Here is a 14,959-nt window from a genome sequence, read left to right as displayed (position 1 = left end):
GGATCATTTTTTAGCGAGTATTGTGTATCTCTCTCTCGGGGAATCTCTTTCTCTCTCGCTCGCTCTGTGAAGTCGTTCCAAGACAAATTCATTAACACAGGTGACTTTTTCAACATGTTTTGCTTCCTACGGACTATGACAAGGATCATTTTTTAGCGAGTATTGTGTATGTAAAAATTTAAAACCTCAAACGCATTAGTAGTGTCGTTTTCGGCAGTTATGATTTACACTGGACATAATGTAGCACATGCATTCCATACAGTTCTGAGTAGTGAAATTCGCTCAGCTGCTGGCTTGGATGTGCAAAATAAACGTGGGCTTTCCTACTTGCAGAATCCACGACATTATAGGTTCATGAATTTATTTGTTTCTTTGATGGTATCTTGAAAATGGTCATTTTGGTAAAAAGTTTGTCAGATATAACAAGTGTATGTAAAAATTTAAAACCTAAAACGCATCAGATGTGTCGTTTTCGGCAGTTATGATTTACATTGGATATAATGTAGCACATGCATTCCATACAATTCTGAGTAGTGACATTCGCTCAGCTGCTGGCTTGGATGAGCGAAATAATTGCCTACTTTCTGAATCATTCCAAATAATTCACTCGTTTCGTTCTATCTTCCCTTGACATTTTTTTTTTTTTTTAGCAAATAGTTGTTTAGAAATGATCAGGTAGTGACATTCGCTCAGCTGCTGGCTTGGATGAGCGAAATAATTGCCTACTTTCTGAATCATTCCAAATAATTCACTCGTTTCGTTCGATCTTCCCTTGACATGGTTTTTTCAGCAAATAGTTGTTTGTTTAGAAATGATCAATATCAGTGTATGTAAAAATTTAAAACCTCAAACGCATCAATAGTGACGTTTTCGGCAGTTATGATTTACACTGGATATAATGTAGCACATGCATTCCATACAGTTCTGAGTAGTGAAATTCGCTCAGCTGCTGGCTTGGATGTGCGAAATAAACCTAGACTTTCTTACTTGCTGAATCTACGATATGGGTTCATGAATTCATTTGTTCCTTTGATCGGCTCTTGAAAATAGTCGTTTTGGTAAAAAGTTCTTCAGACATAACAAGACAAGTGTGTGTAAAAATTTAAAACCAAAAACGCATCAGAAGTGTCGTTTTCGGCAGTTATGATTTACACTGGTTTATAATGTAGCACATGCATTCCATACAGTTCTGAGTAGTGAAATTCGCTCAGCTGCTGGCTTGGATGTGCAAAATAAACCTAGACTTTCTTACTTGCAGAATCCACGACATTGTGGGTTCATGAATTTATTTGTTTCTTTGATGGCATCTTGAAAATGGTCATTTTGGTAAAAAAGTTTGTCAGATATAACAAGTGTATGTAAAAAGTTAAAACCTAATGTGCGAAATAAACCTAGACTTTCTTACTTGCTGAATCTACGATATGGGTTCATGAATTCATTTGTTCCTTTGATCGTCTCTTGAAAATAGTCGTTTTGGTAAAAAGTTCTTCAGATATAACAAGACAAGTGTGTGTAAAAATTTAAAACCAAAAACGCATCAGAAGTGTCGGTTTCGGCAGTTATGATTTACACTGGTTTATAATGTAGCACATGCATTCCATACAGTTCTGAGTAGTGAAATTCGCTCAGCTGCTGGCTTGGATGTGCAAAGGCGTGATAAACCCCAGTATTACCGGATATGCTCAAGAAGTCGCTCACTTAAGGGGGATGGGGAGGGGGGGGGTCAAAATTATGTATTATTCTACACGTACAGCTTCCAGAAAAATCCGGAAGGAAAAATTGCACATTTATTAAAAGGAAAAGTTACTATTATAAACCAGTAAACAACCTACTATTCTTTCCCTTCCCCGCGCATTTATGGGCTCACATGAGGAAACTATGCCCGTTTTCCTTTGGACTAGGGGGGACCGAGGTCAACGACCTCCCAGACAAACAAACAAAACGATCCAAGGCTGTTTTTTTCGAGTTCAAAGCTCACTTCCACGAAACTCGAGAAAAATTTCGCTCCAATTGGAGGTCCATTAAATTTACAATTACTCCTCTTGGTGTCCGCTATTTTTAAATCCGTAGGGTACAATATAAAGTAAAATAATAGTGAGGGGAAAAACGACCTCAGAATCAAGTTCAACGATACCAAATAGAACGACCCAATCAACAAAAAATATTACTCCAACAACTACTGGGCAACTAGGCACGTATCATCTCAACACTGATAACAATCCTCAGTCCAAGTGATAAACACGAAATGAATGGAATTCCGGAATGTGTGCTGCACCTGACAACGCGGCAATTGATTGTCTAGGAGAACCCTGCCACTTAAAAGAAAGCAAAAAAAAAATTAACAATTTATTTATTTTTTTTTTTTTTCAACTTTTCTTTGGAATAGTTTTCAGATATCACAAGTCTGAAATCAAAACATTTAGTTCATAGACTCCTGTCTGGCATGACTATTGTGATATACCATCATTCAAACTCATCCAATATTACAGCAGAAGCAAATTCTCTCGCTTTTGGGGACATCAAGTGTATTTTTTCCAGAGTTAATTGTGAAAACACCAATTTCGGGGCGTTTTAGAAGAGTTTTATCAGATACCACAATGAAATCAAAACATTTAGTTCATAGACTCCTGTCTGGCATGACTATTGTGATGTATCATCATTTAAACTCGAGAAAAATTTCGCTCCAATTGGAGGTCCATTAAATTTACAATTACTCCTCTTGGTGTCCGCTATTTTTAAATCCGTAGGGTATATTATAAAGTAAAATAATAGTGAGGGGAAAAACGATCTCAGAATCAAGTTCAACGATACCAAAAAGAACGACCCAATCAACAAAAAATATTACTCCAACAACTACTAGGCAACTAGGCACGTATCATCTCAACACTGATAACAATCCTCAGTCCAAGTGATAAACACGAAATGAATGGAATTCCGGAATGTGTGCTGCACCTGACAACGCGGCAATTGATGGCGTACAAACACGTAAGGGGTTAATAACATCAATAACGATTGCAAATAATAGACTCCAACGAAGGATAAACTGGAAGAACAGATAAGTCGAAGAAGAAATAAAAGAAGTTAACAAAGGATACGAGAAATCGAAGGAAAAGAGAAAACAATCAAAAGATATAAAACCGATACAATGAGGAATAAATCGAAGAAGATATATGTGAAAGACATATCGGAGAGAGGGGAAGAAGGAATGTGAGGAATGCAATAGGATGCCAGCGTGATTCTCACCAGTTCTTGGTATCAGCCAACCAAACACACAAACAACCAGAATAAAACTCTAGCACAGATACCACTACATCACTGGCAGTGTACAATGTACGGAGTCCCCGTGTTTTTTTTTTAATTCATTTATCTAGAGACAGATGCATAACTATATGCTGCTGGTTAGAGATTGGGGTTGAAACCATCCTTTACCTAAGGGTTTTCGTACGAGAATAGATACGTCCTTGAACCCAATGCGCTCGACGCATGGCGTACCTAAGTCGGACACTTCCCCAAATACGAACCAAGGCGCATTTTCCTACAAGGTGATATGCTGCCAGCGTGATTCTCACCAGTTCTTGGTATCAGCCAACCAAACACACAAACAACCAGAATAAAACTCTAGCACAGATACCACTACAACTACATTACTGGCAGTGTACAATGTACGGAGTCCCCGTGTGAGAGCAACACGTTTAGCGCATTACACCAGAGACTCATACGAAACAAGTGCAAGGTTGTCACCGCAAAAGTCAATCTGTCTCAGAAGTGCCCATAATGCGCTGAGCGTATTGCATAAATGTGATCCATCTGTAGGAAAATGCCAGCGTGATTCTCACCAGTTCTTGGTATCAGCCAACCAAACACACAAACAACCAGAATAAAACTCTAGCACAGATACCACTACAATCTACATCACTGGCAGTGTACAATGTACGGAGTCCCCGTGTCCAGTACAGGGTGTTCGTTCAAGTGAAACTGCAAAATCGGAAGGACAAATATCCTTCCTACAGTCGGAAGGGTGTGAAATTGTGAATTCGTAAGAATCCTTGGAGTTATGTACTGGTGTTCGTTCAAGTGGAACTGCAAAATCGGAAGGACAAATATCCTTCCTAGAGTCGGAAGGGTGTGAAATTGTGAATTCGTAAGAATCCTTGGAGTTATGTACTGCCCCTGAATGTTTGGGTTTAGGGCTACCGAGGGAAATAAAGAAAGGATCAAGAAAAGACCTAGAACATCGTTTGAAGTCAATAAGAACGACAAGCCTTCTTCAATAACGGAAGTGCTATTGTTACGGCAAAAAGTAGGTAAAGAACGACAAGCCTCCTTCAATAACGGAAGTGCTTTTGTTACGGCAAAAAGTAGGTACAAACAAGCAACTTATTCTCAAATTTGATTGGCCTCTAGCACCAATTGGGGAAACGCGCTTAGCAGCTGGCCATCAAAATTGAGAAATGCTCAATGCATGACACTGCGTTTTTCTGCCGTAAATAGTGTGGAAGAGTAACAGGAGTGCAATGAGGGGAAAGAAAGGTAGGTACTATGAAGTGAATAAAAGGCGGGGTACAAAATTGATTTCTAATCTTTTTTGGGGTCACAAGTTTGAAATCAAAACATTTAGTTCATAGACTCCTGTCTGGCATGACTTTTGTGATGTATCATCATTCAACTCTGAGCCCTAATGCTCAATCTGTCTCTAAGGGATATTATACCCAATTTCAACTCAGTAAGTACTTGACAACAGCAGAAACTGTCTCATAATTCTCATTTTCTAAAAATATTAGTCAAAGAAGGAAAAGAATGAGGATATAGCAAGGAGTTATCTGGAAATGTGGTACAAAATAGAGGAGACCGGAAAAGACTGGACACAAAATACCGACCCCGTTTGAGCGGGGGAAAAAGTGAAATTACAAGAAATATGGTACACACTAGCCACTAGCGTGTGATTCCATGTGCCACACTGTATAAGAACATATTTATCCACAGTCACACAGTACGAGCAGAGCACAGCTTGCATATATCCTTCACTTCCGATCCCTATTTATAAAACTTCAAGCCAATGACATTGCAACACAGGAAGAGACCCCATCACCCCAGCTAGGAGGGGTGTGGAGAGGAAAGTAGGGGAAGATGGAGGGAGAGGGGAAAAGAGGTTATGATATAAATACAGACGTAAGAAGAACGTAGAAATACCTTCATTGAGGTGTGACCCTTTTGCTCCATGTTAGAAAATGTTACTAGTTACCCAGGGTTCAATATACCCATAAATATTGGTCTTCACTAACAAGTAACAAGCTTGAAAGAGTCTACTAACTCTATGTACTTGACTGGGCCATGGCAAAACCTCTAGACTTTTTTTTTTTAGATGTGCGATATTCTCATGCTTTGTTGTTGTATGCTTTTTACTTTCTATTAACCAAGTATTTATTTTGTTGTTATTGTATGCTTTCACCCATTGAAAGTTGAAAATTGAAACGGATCAAGAACCTAATCTTGTTATGTAACGTAATAAAAGGATACAAACAAAACACCGAACATAACAGAAATATCAATTTTATTATCAATCAATTGATAACGAATTATATGAATGAACCTGACTCTAAATGAAAATGAATCGGATTTTTTTTTTTTTTTTTTTTTTTTGGGTTTTTTTTTTTTTTTTTTTTTTTTTTTAATGCATTCAAATTTATATTTGTCGGTCCAAATTTGAAACATCTTATCACATTCCTTTCATTCAACTTTTTTATCAGTTCAAATTTGAAAACTCTCATTCCATTCGAAATTTTGAAAACATTTCCACGAGTTCCGACTTGAATATGTTTGTGTTGAGCCACACTATGAAAGATCAAAATCCCATCCAACATTCATTGCTTCAGCTGCATTTCTTCAGATATAGAACACATCTCAGAGTTCGAATAGACTTCTACACACATGAGGTGACGGGAGAGGGAGAGCGCGGGATATCAAGAATTTCCGTGTGTTACAAATAAGAATGAAATTATGATTGAGTTGTATTGCATCATCATCATGGTGGCTTCCATACAGGATGTTTACAACGGTGCCAAGACTGTAAGCCGAGTCAAAAAAAGATGTTACGGAGTACGGTTTTAAGTGATTCAAGTCGAAATATGCCTCAATCCCAAAAGTCAGACTCTCATCTCTTCTTTTGCTAAATCTAATAAATCCCCTTTGGGGATGAGCTACTTTAAATATGCTTTCCAGGATCTGGAATTTTACTGGTAAATTGTTGAAGGATGCTTTTTTTAATTTCCTTCTAAAGAATCAAGAAAAATGGAATTGGATCTGCTGAACTATCACCTCCAGTTGAAGTACCAAATTTAGTGCTCTGATTTCTATTGAACATAAAAGTTGCATTTCAGACTGGAAGGTTCTCTCTGATCCCTCTCTCCTCTCTGTGATATCTCCAAATATTTCAACATGAAGAGTTTCCATTAGAGTATTTAAGATGACCAAGGAGTCTTTCCTATGTAACTTTTCACGAGAAATCAATCGGTGTACATGTAAGGGTTCTAGGAATGATGGTTCACCAAATATGCGCTTGTAACAAGCCAATATCAAAAAATTTCGAAAGTTATATCCACTTAAAACTTGCAAAATCAAAAGAAATGATGACCACAACCAAAAAGTAAAGTTCCCTAAATCCTCCTCATCCAAACCCTGTGTAATACAACAGGTTGCAAGTCGCGAAGAGGACAACACAGGCTTCACTATTGCAAGTCGTGAAGACCAAGGTTCCACACACCATTACCAGCAGCGTCATCACGACGATTTCATTCATAAAACAAAACAATACGCATAACCTCTCACACTTCTACTTTACCAGCGCCACTTATTGGGAGCAATGAATGGGAAGAGAGGCGCGGCGGCCTACACCAATACCGCACGACACGCTCGTCAATGGGCGGTAATAATAAGCCCGTAATATGGCACATTATGCTCGATGACACAATCTACGGAACGGACGAGTGGGAAAGTATTTGTGGCACTATGACACATCGCGTGGCCATGACTGGGGCCATAGCTGGAAATTGTTAACATTCATTAGAGATGATGAATTTCAGCATTCACGGAAGTAAGGAAGTATGTATGTACAAGAAAACTCGTGGACGGGTACTCTTTCATTCGTCATTCCAGGTGCGTCACCGAATACTAGTGACAGCAAAGACGAGTAAATACTAGAGGAAACTGGTACATTTGAGATGGTACACATTATTTGAGACCAGTGAATTAACACTGGTAAAAACAGGTATCGTTTGGGACCCCTATACAACATGCTTCTTAATATTAACAAAATTAGGTCTCTGGAACATTCACACGATTGCATTTTAATCCAATGACAATCTATCACAGATCAATGTATTTGACAAATTCATCTTTAGGATAACCTCAAGTACACCAAGCAACTTGGCAAGCAGACGAGTAAATACTAGAGGAAACTGGTACATTTGAGATGGTACACATTATTTGAGACCAGTGAATTAACACTGGTAAAAACAGGTATCATTTGGGACCCCTATACAACATGCTTCTTAAGGTCTCTGGAACATTCACACGATTGCATTTTAATCCAATGACAATCTTTCACAGATTAATGTATTTGACAAATTCATCTTTAGGATAACCTCAAGTACACCAAGCAACTTGGCAAGCAAGCATAACTAACAAACTATCACGAAGATCAAAATGTCATGACAAATGTCAGAAGTCAGAACAGTTCCACCGCATTCCCAACGCATTCTATGCCACGAGGCGCATACCAAATACCGTACTCTCATGTACTGCAAACATACATACTTCTACCTCTATGTACTGCACATATACATCTACCTCTATGTACTGCACACATAAATAGGTATACAATATCCTTATACCATACTCAAAGTACTGCACATAATATACTTTATCTGCTACTTCGGGTATGTCAAGTGAATTGCACACGGAGGTTTGGTTCTGTTACTTTTTTCGTACATAATCCTCGAGATAGACTTTGTTCTGTACATAATCCTGAGATATAAGATACATATAACTGACAGTTCTGTCAGTGTGCGTGCATTCTTGTGGTACAGGTGTATTAGTAAGTAAGATGCTCGCGATAGTATGTGGTACAGATATGAATAGAATCAAGATTACGAAGGCTCGCAATTGATGATTCTCATGAAAAATATAACTGTCCAAATGTATTTTTTTCGTAAAGATCGTCAAAAATAATAATAGAAATCTCACTAATTGGACCAAAAAGTTTAGTTGGGGTAGGAGAGGTGTGACGTACACATATCTTCACCAAGAAAGTCACAAGAGCTGATGTATGGTTGCGGTCGAAAGTTATCCAAGAAATAGTTATCAAAATAAAATAGTAATCCAAATGACACAGAATATATTCATGATGGCATTGATACATTGGTATTTGTACAGGACAATGGCCCAGTCATCCATCGTGATTATTCGACATTAGCGGAGCATTCAGTCATCATCACTATCAGACGGCACAGTCATAATGAGCGGTAATGTGCATAGTCAACAACCCGTGTCAGTGGTGTCATTATTGTTGGGAGAGGTTAGTTATGAGTTCTGTGTTCTGTTTCTGGTTTCTGCTTTTCTTTGGTGTCGAGGTAGTCTGCATAATGTCGATCGACGACTGGAAACACTCCTTCGGAAACCGAAACTAGGTAAGATCAAAGCGCCCCTACATAACATAGATACATACTAGATAATTTCTTCTCCATCAATGGATTCAATGGAATGTACCGCGCTTCCTCTGCCCCAACTGAAACCTCAATTTACTTCTGACTCATCCAGAATTTCATTTCAAAAATTTCAGACCAAATCGCGTGAGTCATAGAAAGAATGCAATTTTAAAATTAATGACGTCATTAAATTTCGAGGAAACCCATAGTCATCGCAATGCCAATGTGAAAACCCAGAAAACAACCTGTCCCGCCCGAATTTACTTCTGACTCATCCAGAATTTCATTTCAAAAATTTCAGACCAAATCGCGTGAGTCATAGAAAGAATGCAATTTTAAAATTAATAACGTCATTAAATTTCGAGGAAACCCATAGTCATCGCAATGCCAATGTGAAAACCCAGAAAACAACCTGTCCCGCCCGGAAACGAGGATGAAGGGAAGGTGAATGAAAAGGTCACAGGTCAGAAAAGACTTCAAAGGCCAAAATTGAAACAAATGAGTCTGGAAATGGAATGAGTGAAAAGCTTTCTAGTGATCCAAAGGACTCAAAAAGCGCCTTTCCTCCACAATGAATAGCTATTCCTCAAAGAAAATTTAGCTTGTCCCGCCCGAAAACGAGGATGAAGGGAAAGTGAATGAAAAGGTCACAGGTCAGAAAAGACTTCAAAGGCCAAAATCGAAACAAATGAGTCTGGAAATGGAATTAGTGAAAAGCTTTCTAGTGATCCAAAAGACCCAAAAACTCAACAAGCGCCTTTCCTCCAAAATGAATAGCTATTCCTCAAAGAAAATTTAGCTTAATAGAAACAGCTATCCTCGGGACTAGAAAACCACTCTGAAATGGGCACACATTACCATTGTACAAAGTAAAGACAGAGCCAATATACACAAGTGGCACGGATTCCAAACGAGCCCAGGCTACAAAGGAATGTGAACCTGGACTGGCCAGGTAGGTAGCTGCTACCTGCTAATATTTCTGCATAAGGCATCAACATCGTCATGTGGAGAGAAACAATATAGAAAGAAAAAAACAGTAAAGTCGGCATTCCTGTCCAATAGAAGAGACCTGCAGAGTAAGTAGTTAGTGGTCAGACCGAATTCTCGGAACTCGCCAAGAGGACAAGAGACTCAAGAAGCTTCGGAGACCAAACCCAGAGACCTGAAGGTTCACTTGCTTCGGTTCTTGGCCTCACGAGACCTTATTTAACGTGAGAAGAAACTTCCAAGTACCACTTGTTGTACCCTGCGTCTACATTCCTTTGGTATCGGAAAGAGAAGGGTACCAGATTACCAACCCCTCTCCAACGAATTCGGCGCTTAATCCTGATCCAAAAATTACAACATGAAGCGCTCTCTCTCTCTCTCTCTTCTTTCTCTCGCACATACAAAAAATGCACAGGAGATTAAAGCCCATGACCCAACTCAAGGTGAATCACCTTGAGTTCTTGAAGTGTCCTTTATGGGAAAATCGTTACACAATTTTATTCGCTCACAAAAGGGTTAGTAGGTTACTTTCTTTACGAAGTAGGATTTTCAACAGCGAAGTCCTATGTAAATTGTGTCATTGGGGTGGTATTTTAATATCTTATATTATAAATAATAAAAACGAGTAATCTTATAATTTTAAAGGCTCACAGTGAAAGAAAAATTTAGTGGTTGGGTAGAAGAGCTCCTCGTGTATTCTATCTTCTATCCTATTCATGTGTCTTGAAGAGAATCTAGAATCTTTCTTATACTCGGAGTTTGTGTTTCATAGCCTCTTTCATTTTGGATGTAAAATTAGTGGAACAATCCATAATTCTGAATAGGTGATGTACGGAACCAAATAAGTTTGTTAAAATTTCTGGTCTTTCTGCAACAAGATGGACGCAGAACTTAACATGTGATCTCGATTTTTCTTACGAACACTGGCTGCAGTTTACAAATTCCCCGTATACTCAAGTACGCATTTTTCATAGCAGGGGCGACATGCTTTACGCACTTTTTATTGCCGAAAAGCGGCATGCCGCAGTTTTTCACACGCCGTATATTTCAGTGCGTGCCGCGTCAGGCTGAACAATGTTCAATGAACCCAATCCATATTACGACGCGCCTCTCAATCACCTTTCACTACAGGAGAGGACCGTTGTAAGCCTGATTAGGCATGTATTGTGTAGATGCAGGAAAAACGAAAAATGGAATACCAGAGTTAACAGGAGACTAAACCTTATGTATTATGCCTGTTAACCCATAAAATACACGAGACCTTGTTAAGACTGGGTAAAGCGACTTTTTAGTCTCATTCAAACAGGATAAACAAGGTAGGTATATTCTATTCAATTTTATTTACAACGTTGACCTAGGAATGAAATCAAAAGGTCATGAAATCAACAAATAAATAGTGCGTCAATTTGCACGTTTAGAAGACCAAATGGGTACATAATTGAACGAACGAACTATGCACCACATTTGCAATACGACGATTTTTTCCTCGACCTTTTTCTTCTGCATGTGTTTATTGTGGCCAACAATATGTCCAATAATCGTTGACCTAGGAATGAAATCAAAAGGTCATGAAATCAACAAATAAATAGTGCGTCAATTTGCACGTTTAGAAGACCAAATGGGTACAAAATTGAACGAACGAACTATGCACCACATTTGCAATACGACGACTTTTTCCTCGACCTTTTTCTTCTGCATGTGTTTACTGTGGCCAACAATTTGTCCAATAATTCGGCGATTCGTGGGTCCACCATCTACTAACTACTTGATCAAAGAAGAGAAATCCACAAATTCAGTGAGAAAATATGTATTTCAAGACAAGAACCCACCAAAATCGAGAGTATAAAAGGGCGGCGAGCCCAAGACTGTAAGAATCTGAAACAGATTACCAAGAATCTGAAAGATGATATCAAAGAAGAAAAGAGATCAACGGTCTTTCTAGTCCCCCAGCTTCCCACCAAAAAAATGTATCAAAAATTCACATCAAAACATCAACAAAGACGGTCTTTCTAGTCCCCCAGCTTCCCACCAAAAAAATGTATCAAAAATTCACATCAAAACATCAACAAAGGAAGTTTCCAAGCTATTCAATCCCCGATCGGAGTAAAGGGGTCAAAAACCTCTCTCCCCGCAGTCACACGGTATGCAAAGTTGCAGCAAGTCCGCAAGATATTGTATATGAGGAGTCGCGAGTAAAGAAACTAATAACTGTGCTTCTTGTAATGCTAATGACGACAACATCAACAAAGGAAGTTTCCAAGCTATTTTCTCCCTCTTTGGGTGGTGGTTTTGAAGCGACCTTCTTTTCTACACACAATACCTTGTAATAATGACAATGCACGGTGATGAGGCTAAAACTTCTCATACTGTTAGTCATGATGAGTATCGTGTGTATTATGCTAGTGGTGCAAATAAATGCTACGCCATACAGGGTTAGTGTAAAGTCACAAAACATCCAACCAGGTCGCAGTGACATAGAGCGTTTATTAAAGCCGACGGCCCTACTTATACCAATACCAAGGGTCATTGTAAACAGAAGAACGGGCCAGGTTCGAACCGTCGTCTGGGTTCATGTGTGTCATTTGAAATGAGCAGTTGTCAAATCTGAACAGACATTTTCTTTTTAGGGAGTGTGTTCCAAGTGGCAACACTTTTCCTAAATCATTGTAAACAGAAGAACGGGCCAAGTTCGAACCGTCGTCTGGGTTCATGTGTGTCATTTGAAATGAGCAGTTGTCAAATCTGAACAAACATTTTCTTTTTAAGGAGTGTGTTCCAAGTGGCAACACTTTTCCTAAGCCCGTTTTCCTCACATTTCGCGGGGAAATGTGTGTGTAGCTGTGTAGTTCCTACTCTAAAGGTGTGTCCAAACAAAGTCGACCGGCCGTCGATCGATCGACGAGGAAACTCCATTTTGCCGAGGCAGTGTGGACATGGATCGATGGACAGTCGACTATATGTGGACACACCTTAGCACCAGCTTTGTGGCAAATGTAAGTGCAGGGAAATGTGTGTGTAGCTGTGTAGTTCCTACTCTAAAGGTGTGTCCAAACAAAGTCGACCGGCCGTCGATCGATCGACGAGGAAACTTCATTTTGCCGAGGCAGTGTGGACATGGATCGATGGACGGTCGACTATATGTGGACACACCTTAGCACCAGCTTTGTGGCAAATGTGAGTGCAAAACTTCATGTATGTAGTTCCTACTCTTCACACCAGCTTTGTGGCAAATGTAAGTGCAAAACTTGCACTAGGCGCATCCTATACATTGGGCTCATCCTATCCCATGCTACCTACAGTACCGTAACAGGAAGGAAGTCATTGAACGTGTGTACGAGACTGTACTCGCATAGACATACTCGTACACATGGGCAGACGTACAAACCCAACTACACAGACACACACACCTAATAGACACGAGAACTCTCTAGCTTACCCAACGAGCGTAAAGGGGGGATATTGACCGAGCCTTACCCGACCTGTAGACTGTACTCGCATAGACATACTCGTACACATGGGCAGACGTACAAACCCAACTACACAGACACACACACCTAATAGACACGAGAACACTCTAGCTTACCCAACGAGCGTAAAGGGGGGATATTGACCGAGCCTTACCCGACCTGCCCGACTTAAGCCAGCCGCTCATAATCAGGTAGACCTGACAGGTACACCGGATCAGGTCTACCTGAGAGTGAGTGGCTGGCACTACTGCACTTGTCAAAACACCAAGGGACCTATTGTTCGAAATACCTACACACTTCTTTTGGAGGAACAGAAATCCCCTTAGTGCCAAAATCTGACAAAATTAGGGAGGTTCAAAATTGACAAGGAGGATCAGCAGTGTCGAGAGAGAAAAGAAACGAAAAGAAAAGAAAAAAAAACCTCAAGACCATCAAAGAAAAAAAAAAAAAAAAAAAAAAAAACCAAAAGCCAAAAAAAAAATTAAAAAAAAAAAAAAAAAAAAAAAAAAAATCTCATTTGCTCAACAAGCAACAAGACCTCGGACACGATGCCAAGAATTACCAAGAGTTCTCATAACAAAACGCCCTGATAGATTCCATGCAAAAGCTCAAAGCAATGCAGAAAAACATGCATACAAGACATTGAATTGGGTACACCTACTACGTACATACGTTCCACATAAAGCACCAGAGGTCCTTACTTTGCCAACAGAACCGAACCAAGGACATGTATTGCATTACTGACACAGTACAAGTAAGTAGGGTAACACGAGATTCAAAGCTCTTTATTCTCTCGTAGGTAGACATTGAAAACAAAAACATGAAGGAGTGAGAAGCGTGAGTTTAAGGCAGGTCAGTGATTGGACGTCACTGAAATGATGATGCACTCCTTGATTTATTTTAATTTATTTTTTTATACACTCCTTAATTTTTTTTTTAATTCATTTATCTAGAGACAGATGCATAACTATATGCTGCTGGTTAGAGATTGGGGTTGAAACCATCCTTTACCTAAGAAGATTCTTGATGTTCCCTAAGAATTCAGAGGGTTTTCGTACGAGAATAGATACGTCCTTGAACCCAATGCACTCGACGCATAGCGTACCTAAGTCGGACACTTCCCCAAATACGAACCAAGGCGCATTTTCCTACAAGGTGATATGTAACAGAAAAATTCCAAGTTAAAACAGCAAAAATTCAAGTTACAACAGCATAATTCCGATTTTGAACAGCATAATTCAGAGTTTGAACAACAAAATTCCAAGTTAGAACAGCAAATTCCCAACACGACTCCCGTTTGGAACTTATCTAGAGCAGTAAGGTGCGCTTTGTGCCGATGAAAAAGTCCGAACCGGAAGCAAGGTCAATCCAAGTCAATGTCTAAGGAAATAGGAGGGGTCATTCATTAATAGCATTATACAACATTGGAGTCCGGGAACAAAGAGTGAGGGGGGACGGGGGGGTGGACGGTCGACTATATGTGGACACACCTTAGCACCAGCTTTGTGGCAAATGTGAGTGCAAAACTTCATGTATGTAGTTCCTACTCTTAAGACCAGCTTTGTGGCAAATGTAAGTGCAAAAGTTGCACTAGGCGCATCCTATACATTGGGCTCATCCTATCCCATGCTACCTACAGTACCGTAACAGGAAGGAAGTCATTGAACGTGTGTACGAGACTGTACTCGCATAGACAATATAGACATACTCGTACACATGGGCAGACGTACAAACCCAACTACACAGACACACACACACCTAATAGACATGAGAACTCTCTAGCTTACCCAACGAGCGTAAAGG

General features: G+C 39.6%; 2 long non-coding RNA genes across 2 annotated transcripts; both read right to left on the bottom strand.

Moving 5' to 3' along the window:
- Nucleotides 1-788: 788 nt before the first annotated feature.
- Nucleotides 789-1,912, bottom strand: LOC113465461. Its single transcript, XR_003390167.1, has 2 exons — nt 1,392-1,912; nt 789-973 (listed from the first exon to the last, which is right to left on the bottom strand). It is a non-coding gene; the product is annotated as an uncharacterized LOC113465461 (long non-coding RNA).
- A 10,489-nt stretch (nt 1,913-12,401) lies between these two features.
- LOC113465462 lies at nt 12,402-14,730 on the bottom strand. The gene is made up of 2 exons (XR_003390168.1): nt 14,647-14,730; nt 12,402-12,658 (listed from the first exon to the last, which is right to left on the bottom strand). It is a non-coding gene; the product is annotated as an uncharacterized LOC113465462 (long non-coding RNA).
- Nucleotides 14,731-14,959: the final 229 nt, after the last annotated feature.

Source organism: Diaphorina citri, unplaced genomic scaffold, assembly GCF_000475195.1.
Source record: "Diaphorina citri unplaced genomic scaffold, Diaci psyllid genome assembly version 1.1 scaffold110, whole genome shotgun sequence".
Taxonomy (NCBI): Eukaryota; Metazoa; Arthropoda; class Insecta; order Hemiptera; family Psyllidae; genus Diaphorina; species Diaphorina citri.
This window is presented reverse-complemented; position numbering and strand designations above follow the sequence as displayed.